The sequence below is a fragment of the Ceratotherium simum genome, chromosome 37, assembly GCF_057802395.1.
Source record: "Ceratotherium simum simum isolate JZ-2026a chromosome 37, ASM5780239v1, whole genome shotgun sequence".
In the NCBI taxonomy this organism is placed as follows: domain Eukaryota; kingdom Metazoa; phylum Chordata; class Mammalia; order Perissodactyla; family Rhinocerotidae; genus Ceratotherium; species Ceratotherium simum.
Genome location: NC_141936.1, coordinates 12191672 through 12210654, shown reverse-complemented (window position 1 = coordinate 12210654; position 18983 = coordinate 12191672).

Sequence of the window (18983 nt, the reverse complement as noted above, 5' to 3'; positions counted from 1 at the left end):
TTAGTTTCTTCTATTTGCCTGGTTGTTATTATGTGTTCTCCTTTTATAGAAGGAGGAGGGATGTCAGGGAAATAAGATTGATTTCCCAAATCCACGCAGATAAGGGAAGAAGAGGGAATCGAACTCTGTTAAGCGGCATTTCTGTCGTGGTGACTCATGCTACTCTTCATGGAAAACAAGCAGAATTAGAAGCTCACTGCTCACTTTGAGCATAATGGGTTATGTTTCCATAGCACTAATTTTACACTTACATTATATTTTTGCTGACTATAATGTATGTTTTAAAACATTATCATTTTGTACTAAACATTTATTTCTCAAATCCGTTTGAATTTTAATAAAAAGTCCTTGATGTCCTGCTATTATGAAAAGAACCCCATGAAAGAAAGAACTACAGAAGCATTTACAGCACCAGTGGTCTTGTCATTCTCATCATTGTTATGCTTTTAAAACCATCTCCTCTATAATTTCAAGTTCTCTTTCCTCTTTAAAGTCGTAAGTGGCTGAAATAATCCATATGAGCACTATGCACAGTGTTCCTTTAGGATATTGATTTAATTTATACATGAGAATTGGAAGCACAATGTGAAAAAGTTAAACTTTTTGGATACATTTCATTTCCTTTTATTAAAATGTTTAATGCATTAGAATAAAAGATACACAATGCAAATTCAAGAAGAATTTAGCCACCAATGCAATGAGATACAGCTTAAAGTTCTCTCAGATAAGAAATTTTCAAGTTAGATCAATATGATATAATACTCTCTAATCACTGTTCTTAGCAAATAAATAATACGTTTGGTTGTGGAACTGTGAGGCTAATGCATAAAGATACTTCAGAAAGTTGTATAAATGAATATTTTAATGTTATAATTCATAAAACTGTTTTATCATCCCATCTCTTACCAAGTTACTATACAGATGATAGATAAAATTAATAGAAACCATACTCTTTTTCTCTTTATCCTTAAGAGTGCAGGAATCTCACTAGCATATGTCTTTCTCATTAGTATCTATAGAGACTTAGTTTAATTTTCCATTCTGTAGAAGCCAATCTTTTACCTCAGAGAAACACTCTTCAGTCATTAGTATAGTTGTTGCATATCTCCCATCAGTTTCCTTTTCTCCTGAAATTCTTGTGACTCAGATACTAAGTTTCTGAAATCTACTCTCCAAATCTCATATCCTTCTCTTCAAATTTTCTCTCTTTTCATATTGTTGGTCTGCAGTTTGAGATAATATTCTTGCACTCACTCTTCCAGGCTGCTCTTCTCAGTCTTAGCAGCCATCACCCTATACTTCCAGTCATCTACTGGGTTTTCTAGCTCAAACATTTAGTTTTCATTTTAGAAAGCCCTGTTTTGTACTGAACTGGAATCTTCGTAGTTGTCCTGTACCATGTTATTACTACATATTGGTGTTGTCTGAGTCCTCAACTGTCTCCCCCAGAGGTTCTATTTTGCCTGATGCCTGATCTATTTCATCTTCCTTTGCTGGCTATTTGGATCCCTCAGATGTGTGATTATCTTTCCTTGTGATCTCTTTAGGAATCAGCTTTGGTTGTTGAAACACCCTAAGTAGAGGAACTCGCAGAAGAGATGGAAATTGAATCACCACCTACTTCTGTTGGCTAAAGGTATGCCAACAGACAGGTGGCAGGAAAAATCCTACCTGTGACCTGATTGTCTCATACTCTCCCAGCCTCAGAAGTAGGGAGGCATCAGTTCATCTTTTCAGCTCTGCTTTCTCTTTTGAAGGGTAAAGAGACTAGACCCATCCAGGTATGCACGCACACACACAAATACACACAGACACACACACACACACACAGACACATTGGTCCAGTGTTGTCCTGTCCAAATCCCCAGGGGTCTACAGATTTCTATAAGTCAAGTCTTTTCCAATATCCTCCACAACTTTTTCTCAGGGGTTCTCTTACCAGCATCTCACCAAGCCCGTGGAAGGAAAACCCTTCATGAGTCTCTTGCTGGGAATGCCACAATCCCCAGAGCTAAAGGCCTCTCTCACACCCAGGAATCTACTGCCACCCACAGTCATCTGGACAGGTGAGCCAGAGGTGTTCTTGTTGATAATGGAGAGAAAGTATGATGCATTCTCTGAATCTTTCCAGAATCCCTGTATTTTATCTAAGTAATTTCCTTACCATTTGTATTAAGATTTGTCAGCAGAATAGCTGAAAATGGCATTTAATTCCTATTAGCAATTCTTCATTACTCGGGTAATCATCAATTCAACACATATAATTTCTTTTCTATGTTCCTTTTATAAATGACTTGCTCCTACCTATAGTCCATTTTTCTGCTGTCTATGAAGCCAAAGAAAATGCAGTAGAATACATAATTAAACCCTAAGTGCTCTCGGTGCTGTAGGAAATTATCTTAAGATTTCTCAATCTTCCTTGGAAGAAGCAGGCATACGCCTGCTCTTACCTTAGTGGAGACCACATGTGGCTTCTGAATTCTTCCTAGAAATGAAAAAAAGCCAGAGAGTGTTATAAACCCTCATGGGTCAACGTCAACACTAACCCTTTTTTTTAAGTATCTTTAGGAATATGAGCAGCATTGATATGAACAGGAGAGAAGGATATTTTTGCCTGAACTTTTATCAGTACAGCTGGAAAAGAAATGACCATAAATAAGGAACATTCCATTAAATAGAAGGAGAGACAAACAAGCATATGGGAGAAATGGAGAAATCATGTTAATAATGCTATGCTGCTGTGTTCTGTCTTGCTTAATGACAATAATCTGAAGGTTTGTATCTATTAAGAATACTTATTAGCAGTTTCCCGGAACAAGCATTTTATCAAATTAATGGACACACATACTCTAGCCCTATATTTTCGTTAATTTATAGTTTACTGATTTGGAGGTACAGACATTTTATATTCGGGGCCAGGAAATATATTGCACATCCTCATCCTTTTTTGTGGAGGTAAAGCAACATTATAAAATACCATATTTCCCCATTTTTTTTTAAATGAGAAAGATTAGCCCTGAGCTAATATTCCTTGCCAATCCTCCTCTTTTTGCTGAGGAAGATCGGCCCTGGGCTAACATCCGTGCCCATCTTCCTCTCCCCATTATTTTTTCACCATCATTGCACCACAGAAAGCAAGTTGATACAGTTAAATCTGCAAATGCCCCATGGCACATATAATTAGCCTGCTAAGAAAGATCTGGAGAAAAATAACGTGCTAAGATATAAAGGAGGAGTAAGTGCTTTCAGCATCTGTTCTCATGCAGTGAAGTATTTCTACTTTTTAAACAAAAAAAAAAAAAACCCTATTTTATTGCTTGAACACTTTGGAAATGACATTGCTGTTGTTGCTTCTAATCTCAAAAAGTGCAAAAAACAGAGAAAAGAAATATAACAGCAAATTAATTGAAAATCCCTGTAGCTCACTGAAATACACATCATGAGTGAAAGGATTGTGGACGATAATTCTCAGTCTCCTGATGCCTAAGCGTGATTCAGTGTGGTGCCTTCTCAGCTTGTGGGGCTTGGTGACTTACTTTTGTGACATGTAGAGAAGTAATACAAACCATTTCATCCTAGAAACAGACCACAGAGGGTGTCCGAGCCATGTAGATTTATTACAGTCATGTCTTTGGAGAGGTCCCTCAGCACAGCCGTGTACCCATAAAGAGCCGATCTAGGGCCATTTCTAAGATGACAAAATTTTATGAAACCAGATATTTCATTTTTCCTAGGTGTATATAATCCTCCTTCTGCTGTCTCCAGGAGCTCAAAGCCCAGCCTGAAGGCAACTTTGGTCTTACCTTACAAAATTTCAAAGTAGGATTTTAGTACCTGCAGTTGCCATTGGTCCATTCATTCGCTTAAATATTTAGTAAATTTCCACTTTGTGTGGGGTGCAAGGCTCAAAGCAGGGTTCACAGAAATGGAAGAGACAGATATGATCCCTTCCTCTTGGAGCTCTTTGGCTAAGAGCTGTGGTGAGGGTGGGGTAGATGGTATGCAAATAATTAAAATTGTGGCAAGTACTCAAAGAAGAAATACAAGATACTGTACAAATATGAAGCATGGGCCTGATATGAAGGATTGGGTGGGATTGTCCGAGAATGTGATATTTAAGTGGCGTACTCTAAAGTGAGTGGGATGTAGTCAGGTGAAGATTAGGAAGAAGAGATTTCCAAGCAAATGGAACCACATGACAAAGGTGCTAAGGTAAGGAGAAGCATGTCTTGTTCAAGTTCCACTGTGAATGAAGTACAGAGAATTAGAATAGCTCAAGATGAGGCAGGCACTGGGCCTGTATCGTGCAAGGAGTTATAGCCAGGATTAAGGTCTCAGGCCACCAACAGAAGTAACAGGATGCTACCAAATTGAGTTGAATTCTAAATGGAGAATTGTCTATCTGGCTCCTAAACTAAGATTAGATTGGAGGGATTTGTGTGAGAGATGCCAGTTAGAGGCTATTGCAGTAGGTGAACTGAAAATGATGGTGGTGCAGACTAAGCTGGTGATGGTGGATTCAGAAAAGAAACAGATCTCTTTGAGAGATATTTTGAAGTCAGAATCACCATGGCTTAGTAATTGATTACAAATTTGGAGGAGCTGAGCCCTAGATGAAGTTTTGCAGAGTGAGGCACTTGGAAAGGAGAGAGCATTTACATCCTGAAGGAGAGAGAAGCTTCAAGCTAGGAGGCTGCAGCAACTGCTAAAGGCTGCTTTGAATTTTATGTGCAAGATGATGTTGTTTATAATCTAAATGTTACAACTTCAAGTATGGCCTCGGGGTCTGATGAGAGCAATTGTGCTGTCAATTCATTGTGGCAGTTGGGACTGCTAATGTAATTCTCTCAAGTGCAACGCAGTTGTCATTTGACCCTGCCAGCTCTCGAAAGAGGAATGTTCATGGCCCTGGAAACAGCTGGAGGGAAGGAAGCCTTTCCTCCTGCTGCTCTTATAGAGTAGGAGTCCAAAGTTTTCAACTCTGCATTAATCTGTGGAAGGCTTTTCTCAGTCCAGGATCCTTGAATCTGTTTTGAAGTTTGAACAAGAGGCTGCATGATGGTCAAGAGGTTACCTAATTTTCAAGGACCAGTGCAAAATGAAAATGTGGGGTTCCTGGTTCAAAAATTATTAAGAATTTCAAGACAGCACAGTTGAGCATTAAACCACATGCACGGCCCTTCTGAGTTGGGGTCCTATGCAACTGCTCAAGTCACACACCCATGAAGCCAACACTGATGATGGGTAATGACTGTTATAACTTTATCATGGACTCTAAATGTGGCTTTATTTATCATTAACCCTGTGACCTTTGTCAAGTCACTTAGCTTATCCACCTTCTTGTCAAACAAACATTTATTAAGCATCTCTCTTGTTCAATTACTGTGCTACTCACTGTTGCTATATTGCTATGAATGCTAAAATCACAACCATTATCCTCACAGAGGTTGTGTAGTGTCTGAGGCAACTGAGAATAAATAACTAATTTTAAAATTATAGATTTAATTAAAAATATGATGAGAGCTACAGTGGGGAAGTACTTTGGACTATGATATATATTTCAGATGACTTAAGGCAGTTTTAACTTGGCTTGAGCATTTATCAATTTCAAATCTATTATTAACAGCATTACTTCAACTAATAGGACAATTATTTTGTGCCAGACACATAATACCCACGCTGTATTAACTCAGTTAATATAATTACAAATGGAGTAGATACTATTAGTAGCTTTATTTTGCAAATGAGGAAATGAGGAACAGAGATATTAACTTTTCAGCGTTCTTCCAGTTAATGAATGGTAGAGCTGGTTTTGTTTCCAAGCTAAGTTTTGTGGCCAGAAAATGAAGCCTTTATGCTGGTGTTGGGGCCCAGGGCAGGTTCTGCCAAAATATCCCACAATGGCACATTGATTATTTTAAATTAAAGTTACTTGAGAAGTAGGTGATGCAAAAAGGGCATTTTGACCCTCTCTGTTCCCCCTGAAAGCAGGAAATAAATCTCTCATGTGAAAGCTACCCTTCCTGCACCAGGAGCTAGGGAGACATCCTTACCATTAGAGATGAGAAGTTCAGGGCCAAGAAGCCAGTATAAAGGCTTTTTTGCTAATTACCTACTCTAAGCCCGAACTCTGCTTAAATTCCTTGCTAATTAAGCACTCAAATCTAAGTTTCTTTGTCCTGTCAAATACTCACAAATTTGTTGTTTCCTTGTGTGTTATAAAAGCTGCCTGTCTTGGTCACTTCTGAACATCATTTTTATGATCTCCGGTACATACATATTAAATTGGTTTTTCTCCTGTTAATCTGTCTTGTGTTCATTTTATTATTAGTCCAGCCGCAAGAACTCAAGAGGGACAAGGGGAAGATTTCTGCCTCCTCAACACGGGTATCTTACCTCTCAGGACATAAAAATGATCACTTGATAAACAGTAAAACCAGGCAGCTCTCAATAACTCTGGAGAAGGAATCTGAAGACCTGGATTTTCTTTCTAGTCCTCCAGGGACTGTCTTGTGAAAAGTCTCCTGATATCTTTATTCTTACATTTTCTCATTTCTAAGGCAAGGGGTAAGATTCCCAGGGATTAATGTATGTCAAAACGTGTAGATCAAAAATGTTCCGTATCTTACTGCATTTGCAAGGAGAGGAAAGATGGTTATTGAAAACATGAATGCTTATTTACTGTTATCTACCTATTACATCTATCTTCTATCTATCTACTTATCTGCTATATATAGTTACATAAATGACACTTTAGTGGTATCTAAATCAGTATTTTTTTTTCAAAATATAGTTAGCATTTAGCTAAGAATACCCAGTGAATAGTTAAATTCTACTAAAGACTAATGCAATAGTTGATTTGAATAGATTTTTCTTTTTTAACCTCTATTTTATCGCTTCTTAACTTAAAATTTTATTTCATAGCTTATTTATATGAAAACTCCACTCTTCAATAGTTTTAACCTTTAAAAAATATTTTTTTCTGATTTAACTTGTTTCCATTTGAATTTTTTAGAAAAGCTTTCAGTTTTGTCTTAAAAACGCATTCAATCTTTGAATTCCGTGTCTTGTATTTTTGAACATTTACACAATATCACATAATGAAATAATTGTTCAGTCTTTAAAAATAATATTCTTGATCTTCTCTCTTTTAGGATTGTCCAATGCCAAGGAAAAAAGAAAAACTGTTTCTCATTAGTGCCCATAGACAAGACATTGTGTCCACTAGACATCAACTGTACTTTAAAATTTGAATGTTAATTTTTTTCCATAAAATTGCTATTTGCTTTTGACATTTGCTTTTGGCAGTGAAAGCCCTTCTCCCCTTTGCTCATCATGTTAATTTGGTTTCCTTCCCGTCTCTGTCCAATGGTTTATGTTATACTTAGGCTGAAAAATATATTGCATACCCTTTACCAAGTTGTAACAATGTGCACCAGTGACAGATGTGTATCTCAGTAGGAACATTATAAACATCACATGCCAGGATGAATAATTTCCTTTTTTTTTCCCCTAGTGTTCAGCATCTTTTATAAGATAGAGTCAAGAAAACCAAAACCCAAATCAGGAAATTCGAATCTCTTGTAATAAAAAAGCAAGACCATCTTTGGTATTAGAAGATAAAAAAAATAGTTTCCTATAAAAACAGTTTCCTATATTCCTGACCTGCTACCAATGTCTTTTATGATGCAATTTTAAATGTGAAATTGAGATGGGAAAACATTCAGAAACATGAGCTGCCTATTTGTGTCTTCTGGGCCTCTGCTGTTAGATTGGTTTTTGAATAGATTTTACAGCCAATTTAGCAGTTTCTTATCTAGACAGCATTTTTTAAATTTTTATTTTGTTTTATGATTAATTGATCCTCAGGGTCTCTAGTGTTTTTCTGTCAAAAAATAGCAAATATGCTCGTTCCAGGAGAATAGTGCTAACAGATAGTTATAGGAAGTATAAACAAACAAAAATGTGGACAGAATAAATTAAATCAGGTGTAAACTAGCGCTTTTTTATATTTTTAGCATATCTGATTTTCTTTTATATTTTCTTTCTGTAAATATAGCATCAGCTGATCTCCAGAGCGGCTATTTTCCCAACTGCAAATCAATTTCATTTGGGATAACAAAAATATGCATTACTATGTAATACACACCAGGCAGGGAAGAAAACAATAAAAAGAACTGTGTGTACTGAAACAGCTAGTAATAGTACAAGCAATGTGAGAATCTGTGAAAACTATAAACAGGGATCTTTAGAAATGTTGTCACATAATTTCTCTTTGCCTCAAAGTATTGAAGACTTGGACAATCACTTATATCAACTACACAGTCTGCCCAGCTTCAGGAAGACACAGCAGGCTAGCGTCACAATTAGAAATCACACATAATGTTGAGTTTCTGCCATGTAACTTGTGGGGCTTCTCTCTCTCTGTGTATCCGTATGTTTGCTCTAACGACCCACAAAATATCTAAATACAACCTTATATGACTCTTTACATTTACAGAATAATTGGAATGTAACATATACCAATTCAGCTGCTATTGCTCAGACAGGGCAGCAAATTCAAATATAAACTGACATGCATTGGAACAAGAATGTTTTCAAGAATATACAGAGTATGAGAAGATTGTGGAAAGGGATCATCTGCGAGGAAAGCAGCAGTATATCATGTCAATACAGCACCCACAAGTGTGTGAGAACTAGATAATTTTTGAAGGGCTAGAAATATAAATGGTGACAAAGGGTCATTTATTTCCTTAAGACAATCATCTGAGCATGCCAAGAATATGATTTTTTCTTCTCAGAATGAAAATGTCAGGATCCACAGTCTTTCTCAGTGTGTGTGAAGGAGGTCTAGAGGTATCTTTGGGAAGCTAAGTGAGACGAAGCCAGAGGGATGTGAAGCCACTTAATGGGAAGCCTTACTAGTAGTTGAAACTTGATCTCTGAGTTCTTGCTAGTAGGGCCAAGAGGAGCGGCTGAGTGAGAAGGGTCAGTGATGACATCACCAATCCTGTAGCAACATAACCAATGTAGTGTGGAGATTTCACCAGGCAGGAGGTTCTATAACTTGTCTCACCAACAACCCAGGTGGGAGGGTAGGTTTGTGGGATCTCAGCACAGGCCCGAGTGGGTGAATGCAGAAATAAAAATAGGAAATAAAAAGCTTTTTGCCATTGAGGACAAAACAAACATCTTTTTAGGAGTACAGAGTACAGATAAGAAAATACCAAAGCAAGACCTGAAAATAAAAGAGTGGTAGCAATAGTCTCAGCTTTAAATGGAAACGAACTGAAACTACAATTGAAACTGCAATGAAGAAAAATCACTTCAGAAAACGCGTTTAGTTTGAAAGATGAAACCTATTACCAATACCACTATTACTGTTACTATTTTTGTTGATACACAGCTGGAAGGCAACCAGTGCCTTCTAAAACCAGCAGGGAGTCGAGAGACAATGTGACACAAGGAAACAGCAACACTTGGCATGAAACTAAACTAGGCTAGAGAAAAGAACACCATTTCCTTTGTGGTTAGTGGACAGGAGTTTGGGAATGGTTGCATTAGGACTTAATTAATTGAATGGTTAATTCTGCGAAAGAAAAGAGGAGCCCGGACATCCCAGGCAGCTAGTGTTGGTGTTGTTAGGAGCTGGTCTGGCACTCACAGCTCTACCACGTTATTCTCCTTTTGGAAACAAATAATTTCACAGAACATCAACATCAGACAAGGTCACTCTACAACTGTGATGAAGTGAAACAAAAAGCAAGACCGTTTCCTAATTTTGTCCAAGCACGACAAAAACCAAGTCACTGTGAAAACTACAACAAATATCCAGCTACCAAATATCCCTCTCTTAGCTTCGCTCTGGTCTCCCCTCGTAGACAAAATGTATTATTCCCAATCATAGAATTGTCCATTTTTGGACAGCATCTAAGATAGATAAAATCCTTGCTTCCTTGAGTTTTTCTCCAAATCACCTAAAACAAACTCCAATCCTAGAATAAGTCCTTTTTAGAAGAACTCACTCTTTTTTTCTGTGAGGAAGAGTGGCCCTGAGCTAACGTCTGTGCCAATCATCCTCTATATCGTATGTGGGACGCCACCTCAACATGGCTTGATGAGCAGTGCATAGGTCCGTGCCCGGGATCCGGGCCGCAAACCCCAGAAGCAGAGTGCAGGAACTTAACCACTACACCACTGAGCCGGCCCCAGTACTCACTCTTTTACTGAGAGGTCCCAAGGTGCCCCATGAGGGCAGTCTCCCTCACTGCAGCTAATGACAAAGCCGACTTGTGGACCCCAGGCGTGATCCAGGTGGTCTTAGCTAGAGAAGCATGTGTGACTTTCCTGTATCAAGCACTGTGTGGGGCCTTAGGCTACGACAATGAGGAGGATGGTGCCATCAAGTATGTAAGCATCACCATAGAAGGAATTTTTCCTGTTTTGTTCACTGATGGTCCCCTAAGAGACCCTGGCACATAGGCTCAATAAATATTTGTTGAAAGAATGAAGCTTTCTGTCTACTGGCTAGCTTAGAATATAAATCAGCATGAAGTGCTCAGCAGGGAGCCAGACACATGCAGAGTACACAATTAACAATGACTTATTTCAGATTATATTAAATTCAACAGTAGTTATACATCCATGTAAGTTAACTCGACGCTTGTGTAACGTTGAGCTAAACATTTGTTTGTGATCTTTGCAATAAATTATTTTATCTATCTCCAAAGTTTCAAGTTCATTAACCCTTTCAACCTATTGTAAAATTCATGCCTTAGTGCAGGACGTTTCAGCTCTTTTTATGCAGCTCCAATCACATTGTCCTGTTTAGCATTTCTTGACCTTTCAGTTCTTTAGCTCACTGTTCTTTGCACTTGAAATTGGCTTTATCTCCTTGATTAGGTTAAAGAAATATTATTTATAATTCCCTTGTCCAATATGCTTCCTCTTAAGTGGAATAAATCACTTGCGTTTCTCTGACTTGAGGAAAATACATTCGTACATTTTTCTATATTACTAAACATGCTGTGTTATAGTTATTTCTGTGTAGCAATTTCTCACCCTCTGCCATGCAAAGTTCCTATGGAAGGTAGTGTATCTATTCCTTTTCTGTCCCAGGTAGTTGGGTTCCATGTTTGTGTTCAATACATGGTGAATAAATAAATTTTTGGTCTCCCAATTATTCTTAACTTCAACTGTATATACCACTTCCCTCCTCAAAACATTTAATGATTTCCTTATTGCAGGATAAAAAATACTTCTTTACTTGACATTCAAAATGCCACAACATATTGCTTTTAATTGTATTTCAAAGATATCTTCTCTTACTCCTCTAAATGAACGAGTTACTTTCATGAAATTGGTCTCTGCATATTTGTTGTCATATTTTTCTCCCAAAAGGATTTCCTTTCCTTTTACCTAGCTAAGACCTACTTTCCCTAAACTTCTGAATAAATTACTACTTACATCATTAATTATCACTGGCATAGTACCATGGATTCCAATGTACAGATGCTATGTCTTGAATCCCTAAGGCCTTGCACATCATAGATATTTAATATATGGTTGATGGTAATGATGTTGATGGTAGTGCTTAGGAGGGAGCCCAATAGATACAGAAGAGAAGCTTCTACATACTCTTAAGCTAGGATCTACTCTCAAGCATAAAACAGAAGGAGAAAAGTGCAGGATGGTAACAGAAAATGAAAATAGCCCCTGTTAGACATCAACTAGTATTGAAAGGCATGGTGGTGAGGAGGCAAGTCTAGGCTGTTGTCCTGAGTGGATGACAACAGGAAGGCCATGTGGTTCTCTGGGTTTTATAATGATTTATCATTACCCAACCAGACACCAGAGTTTGGGCTTTGAACATGGGAATTTCATGGGTAAACTTCAGAATATAAATTACTTAAGTACATGTCTCATTCTCTTTACCATTACTCATCTGAAACCTCATAATGCTATTCCTTATCCACAGCATCCTGTAAGAAATTGCTCACATCCTTGTCTTGGATTATTTTCTGCTAGACTTTCATAAAATATATCTATTTTTAGATGCCACTGAACATGATGCTCCTTGTTCCCCACTCCTGCCCCCAACAACGACAGTGGAATCTACAGATCAGTGGGGGATGATTCTTCATAGAAATAGCATCTCATCTCGAGAGTATGAAATTTCTGTGAAATATCTTTGCATACCATTTGACTTATTTCTAAATTTCTTTCTTCTTCTTCTTCTCCAGGCCAGAAGATTTTGATAACGTAAATAAATCACATATCCATCGCCTTTGAATTCAGTTAGGATTTTAATATTTGAGGGACTTCAATGAACACAAAATTATCTAAAGCATTATGATTGTCACTAGTAATTCAAATAAAGGATGACAACAAAGACAAAAAGCATCCACTATAAACTATCAAAAAAGGCAGCACATGAATAAGTGAAAAAACAAGCACAATGGGCCAAAAAAAAAAAAAAAAAGAGAGAGAGAGAGACTTATTCTGATAGAAGGGCTTGGGTTCATGGAGGCCTCATGGATGAGAGGTTTCATGGATGTGGTTTCAATTGGGCTTGATGGATTAATTGGCTTTTGACAAACAGTGACTTAAGAGAAGAGGATTCCCAGTAAACAATCAAATGCAAGAAAGCAGAAGGACTGTTTTGGGAAGAAAGTAATCTTGTTATGTGTATATTATAATCTTCCAACTATTAACCAGCAAGACTAATACATGATCCATCATGTTTCCTTTTATGTCGTGCCTGATAGAAAACTAAAAACTATATTTGGGTTCTATTACATTTCGTTTCCTAAGCCATGATATATATATATTTTTGTTATATCTTTCTTTTTCCCTTTTTCCCTTTTGCCTTTCTTCTTGGGTATTTATTTCACTCTGCTTTGTCTTAGTTGTACTACACTTGTGTTTTTTCCCCTATTATCAGCTGTACAAAATGCTTTTATGTAAACAGAAAGGGTAAAAAAATAATAAATTCATTATAAATAAATTATAGAGTTTAGTATGGTAAAGAAATCTGGAAATGGAAGGTGGTTTCAAAAAGTGAAAAGCTTTGAATGTCAAATGAAAAAAAATATTTTTAGGCAAAGAGCCATTGCATGTTTAGTTGCATCAAAATTATATAATCAGAGTTATGTGTCTTGAAGTAGAAGAGATGAGAGATTGGAGGAAGATGATGGCTTAGTCAAGTAACAGTAATAAGATGCTTGAAATAGTTCCCTTAGTTGTAAACTATTTATTAACCACTGCACAGTCTATCTAAAACTCACAAAGACCAAGATTAAAGTAGAGGTAGCAAGAATAATAAGGAATGAGTACACCAAAATTCAATGCACTAGGAGTTGTGCTTCTAGTGTAGAGGAGAAAGATTCTCAAACTGTATGATGACTTTCAGTTTCTAGTTCCACACATAAGAAGCTTGGAAGTCATCAGTCCATCCTAATAACCAGTAAAAAGCTGAAAAGAGGGCCAGCCCCAGTCACCTAGTGGTTAAGTTCAGTGTGCTCCACATCAGTGGCCCAGGTTCAGTTCCCAGATGCAGACCTACACCACTCATCAGTGGCCATGCTGTGGTGACGGCTCACATACAAAATAGAGGAAGACCGTGAACAGATGTTAGCTCAGGCTGAATCTTCCTCAGCAAAAAAAAGAAAAAGAAAAAAAGCTGAACAGACTGAAAAATCAACTTCTTTTTAGATCCATCAGAGAGAGGAGGACACAGGACAAACCATTGCCCCCAAGACTGGAGGGACAGACAGGTGAGTCAAGACTGCCAGAGCAGAGACTCGTGGGAGAAACCACTGAAGGAACCAGTGATGGAGTAGGAAAACCTGAACTGTAGCTGGTGAATTGCTGGAGGATCAGTGTGGATGACTCGGAGAGTTAAAAAATCCACGGGGATTCAGTCATAGGGGAGCTCGCAGTATTGTGAGATTTACCTCTAGGAGCTCAACCAGATTCCCAAGTAAATATTGGAGAAAAATCCCCTTGGGCTTTTGGCAGCCAGAAGAGGAAAGAAACCATTTTGAAAACAGATAAGGGCAGTCTGTTCTTAAGGTCTATCCTCAGGAGTAACTGGTTAACCAGAGCTTGACCTGCTGGAGTATTATCAGAGCCTAATTGACCCGGGAAAGGGAAATATCCAACTCCCACCCCCTTTAACCATCGTGTCTCACATAAGAGGGAGAAAAAAACTGAGAAGCACTTGTAAAGTTCGCAGTTCAGAGGCACAGGCTCACTAAAGACTGAGACCTAATCATAGGCTATACAATACTTCCCCTCCCCCCACACCTCACCACCACATTATTAGAGGTCTATCTACACCAGGTTCTTGTACCCAATACATCACGTATAGCTATCGGTGAGAGAGAATGGGACAGAAAAATATATATATTTGACAAAATAATGGCCAAAAGCTCCCCACATTTTGTGAAAGACAAGAATTTAGAGATTCAAGAAGTTCAGTGAGACTCAAACAGGATAAATTCTAAGGAAAATATAACTAGAGACATAATAAGCAAACTGCAGACAAATAAAGGTAAAATCTTGAAAATAACCAGAGAAAAACAAGACATTTCTTATAGAAAAATAAATTCAACAATTCAAATGACAATGATGTGAGATTGGCAATTAAAATGCAGGTGCAATTTTCTTTTAATACCCTGCTGTTGAAGGTGTAAATCTAGTGCAGCTCAGAGAACTTGTCAGCCAGGCCAATGAGGAGCTCCAGAGCAAGGAATGCCCATTAGAGGAACCCCACAATGGGCAGAAATTTCCTGGCTCTAGTGCACCGATTATGCTCAGTCATTGGCTGGGAGTAGCCCAGAGAGAGGCGCAAGAAAGTGGTAGTGGACCACGAACTTGCAGCAGCTGGACATCATCAGCTCTTCCTTTCTTGCAGCAAGTTCTCTCCTAAATGAGATCTAGGCAGCACACCCTCATCACTACCACTTACATGAACTGTAGAATTGATATCTCATAATAGAGTGTTAATTTATAATGTGCTAAGCACATGTACCCATTCATAAAAGAAAAAGCTTCCTTGACAAATATTTACCTTAACGCTAAGTGAAATAAGTCAGAGGGAGAAGGTCAAATACCATATGATCTCACTCATTAAGAGTAGATAACAACAACAACAAACAAATACATAGAGATAGAGATTAAATTCGTGGCTACCAGAGGGGAAGTGGGGAGGGAGGAGGGTGAAAAGGATAATTAGGCACATGTGTGTGGTGATGGATTGTAACTAGTATTTGGGTGGTGAACATGAGAACATGATGTAATCTATGCAGAAATAGAAGTATAATGATGTACACCTGAAATTTATAAAATGTTATAAACCAATGTTACTGAAATAAAAAGAAAAAAAAGACTATGTTATCTAAACACATGTAACAAATTATTTCAAAATTTAGTAGTTTAAAAGGACGACCACTTTATCTACTTATGATTCGGTGGCTGAGCATTTTGGGGCTGGGCTCAGCTGGGTGGCTTTCTTTTGGTCTTACCTGGACTCAACCATATGGCTGCAGCTATCTGATGGCTGAAGTGGAGCTCAATGATCTTAGATGCCTCAGACCCATGTCTTGTGTGTCTCTCTCATGCTAGACGTGGCTTCTCCACAAGGTCCTTCATGTAGTCAAGTTCCAATGAGCAAGCACTCTTCAAGCCTCTGCTTGTATCACATTTACTGATGTCTCATTAGCCAAAATAAGACACATGGCCAAGCCCAGAGTCAATGAGGGGATCAATGTGCATGGATACAGGAAAGCAAGATTCATTGGGGGCCATTACTGTGATGATCCACCACAGTGATAGAGGATATATGAGGAATGAAATGAAAAGCAAATATGTCTGTTGTTTTCAGCTAAATAATTAGTTAGAAACATTGTGCTTTTATTGGCAAGAAAGGCAATGGGGTGGGCTGGCCCCATGGCCTAGTGGTTAAGTTTGGCCTGCTCCACGTTGGTTGCCTGGGTTTGGTTCCCCAGCACAGACATATACCACTCATCGGCTGCCATGTTGTGGCAGCTACCCACATGCAAAATAGAGGAAATTGGCACAGATGTTAGCTCAGGGTGAATCTTCCTCAGCAAAAAAAAAAAAAAAAAAAAAGACAAGGACTAAGTGGCTTATTTTGAACATAAGCATTTTTAATATATTGACAGTATTTTATTTTGTGATTGCAAATGTTAACTTATTGCTGATATTATGTCTCTAAGTAAACAAAGTTTCTATGTTTTTCAAGCATATAAAAAGTGGTATCAAAAAGAAAACAAAAGATTGAGTCCAAGGGATGCAGGTAAGCTTCCTCAGATAAGCTTCTTCATATGAGTCAATACTCTTAAAAAGAAGGAAGCCGGCTGGCCCGTGGCTTAGCGGTTGAGTGTGCGCGCTCTGCTGCTAGCAGCCCTGGTTCGGATCCCGGGCACGCACCCACGCACCGCTTCTCCGGCCATGCTGAGGCCGCATCCCACATACAGCAACTAGAAGGGTGTGCAACTATGACATACAACTATCTACTGGGGCTTTGGGGAAAAAAAGGAGGAGGATTGGCAATAGATATTAGCTCAGAGCCGATCTTCCTCAGCAAAAAGAGGAGGATTAGCATGGATGTTAGCTCAGGGCTGATCTTCCTCACCAAAAAAAACAATAAATAAAATAAAAGAAGGAAGCTATTTTTTTATGTTAATTTCTGGATTTGAGTCTAACCTGCTGATCTGAGCCCATGCTTTAAACTTCCAAACCTCATTAAAATATCCATTGAAATTACTAAAGGATTACATTGGGAAAAATTCATACCTCTATAGCAACCAAGGAAAGATATATCTACCTTTCTGAAATATCAAGAAATTTGACAAAGATGTAGTGTATTCAAGCCCATGATACACTGTTAGCAAGAAGATTCATCCTGAGGAGCCAAGGGGGAGAGTCACATGGGCTCTCAGTAAAACCCCTGATGTAGAGTGCTAGATATTGGATAGTGGACAGGCACATGGAGATACTACAAAGAGAATCTTTATCTTTGATAATTTCTGAGATATATGTGGTGGACAGAGACCACAGAGAGTACAATTTTAACGGAGAACAAAGAGCACAGACTGGTGGGGCCGGCCCGGTGGCACAAGCGGTTAAGTGCGCGCGCTCTGCCGCGGTGGCCCGGGGTTCGCTGGTTCGGATCCCGGGCGCGCACTGACGCACTGCTTGGCAAGCCATGCTGTGGCGGCGTCCCATATAAAGTGGAGGAAGATGGGCACAGATGTTAGCCCAGGGCCGTCTTCCTCAGCAAAAAAAGAGGAGGATTGGCGGATGTTAGCACAGGGCTGATCTCCTCACAAAAAAAAAAAAAAAAAAAAAAAAAAAAAAGCATGGACTGGAAGTGATAGCATGCTACAAAACAAAAGGTTCACTGAAAATATATTGGCTCCAAATGAGTGAATATAAGTCAGACAAAGAGCCTGTTCCAGAAAATTTTGCATTACCTTAAGGATGAGGGGAGAAGCGAGTGTTGGTGTGTCTTGGCCTCCAATTCCATTCAAGGGAAATTGTGACTCTCTTATATACAAGAACGTTACGAAAGTGTCTTATAATGTTAACATGCCTACTGGTTAAATTGGGTGCCTGCCATTATATTGCTCACTTAAATGTTTGCTGAGCTAATGGGATAACTCAGGAAGTTAACTCAAATGTTTCACTCTCTTGTTTAGTTTTTCAACTTAGTTCTTGCTTGTTCTTTAGAAATCTGAACAACTCCGTTTTTTATATTTAGGTATCATTTTTTGGAAAGAAAGCTGATCTTCAAATTATCCTCATAATAGCCAAGAGGAATATAATAATGTAAATTTTGCTTTATAAAATGGAAGCATAGCAGAACATGAACATATTTCCTTTTTTAAAAGGGAATAGTTATGTCAAACATCAAATAATGTTTTTTAAAAATTCTGCACATTAAAAAGGGCTTTATAGAATAGGAAGAATAATTGCCAATTTTGCATGAACGAATCTAGTTCACACTTTCCCTTTATATCTGGAAAATAATCAGTTGTCCTCTCTTCCCTTGCTTCACGCAGTGCTGCTGTTGTTTTATTTGCTTATTTTTAACTTCTCTTTCTCATTTCTCACATTTTTAGAGACAAATGATTTTAGAAATGTTCAAATGGACATTTGAATATTTTTTAAACAACATGTATCCTGAGCTAAGAGAATATTCTTCTACTAAATCATTTTGTTTGAGATGATTTGCATGCAGTTCCCCATGTAAATAGTTCAACAATACTTCACTGGGGAAATATTATCCCCATTGTTCAGAAGAGAGTATTTCTGGACAAGTTCACAATGCCAGTGACAAAGAGAACAGGGATTGGACGCCAAGACTCTCTAACCACACCGCCTACAGCCACAGAATCAGTCACAGAGTCAATTAATTACAGATCTATCTTTTCATTTAAGAACTAGCTATCCTCACAGTTTTAGATGTCAATACAAAAGATTTCACTATTTCTTCTACATGAAGCAGCCTGAAAAATTATGTCAGGCTATCAAAATAAGATTTCCAGAACAAAGATTTCATTTTAAAATTTCATTTTATCTCCATGATTCATAGTCCCATTTCTGAGGGTTTATTCCTCCCTGCTCATCACCGCATCCCCTTCTGCACTGAAAACAACCAAAAAGTTGCATAGTCTTTAGTGTAGAGCACAGCACTACAGAAATGCCTAGAAGATTCTAAATATTCTCACAGTTGGCTAGCAAACTGTGGACAAATTGATTTCAGAGAAAAAACAAAGGACTTAAAACTGTGATGGAATGATTGTTTGAGAAATAAACTAACCATTTCACAATCACCTCCAGTTAAATTGTGACATGCTGGGTCACCCTCACCTGCAGGGAGGGAGTAATTGGTTCACAGAGCAATCAACAATAACAACAAAAATGCAAGTTTCATGATTTCTAGGTTCAAAAGG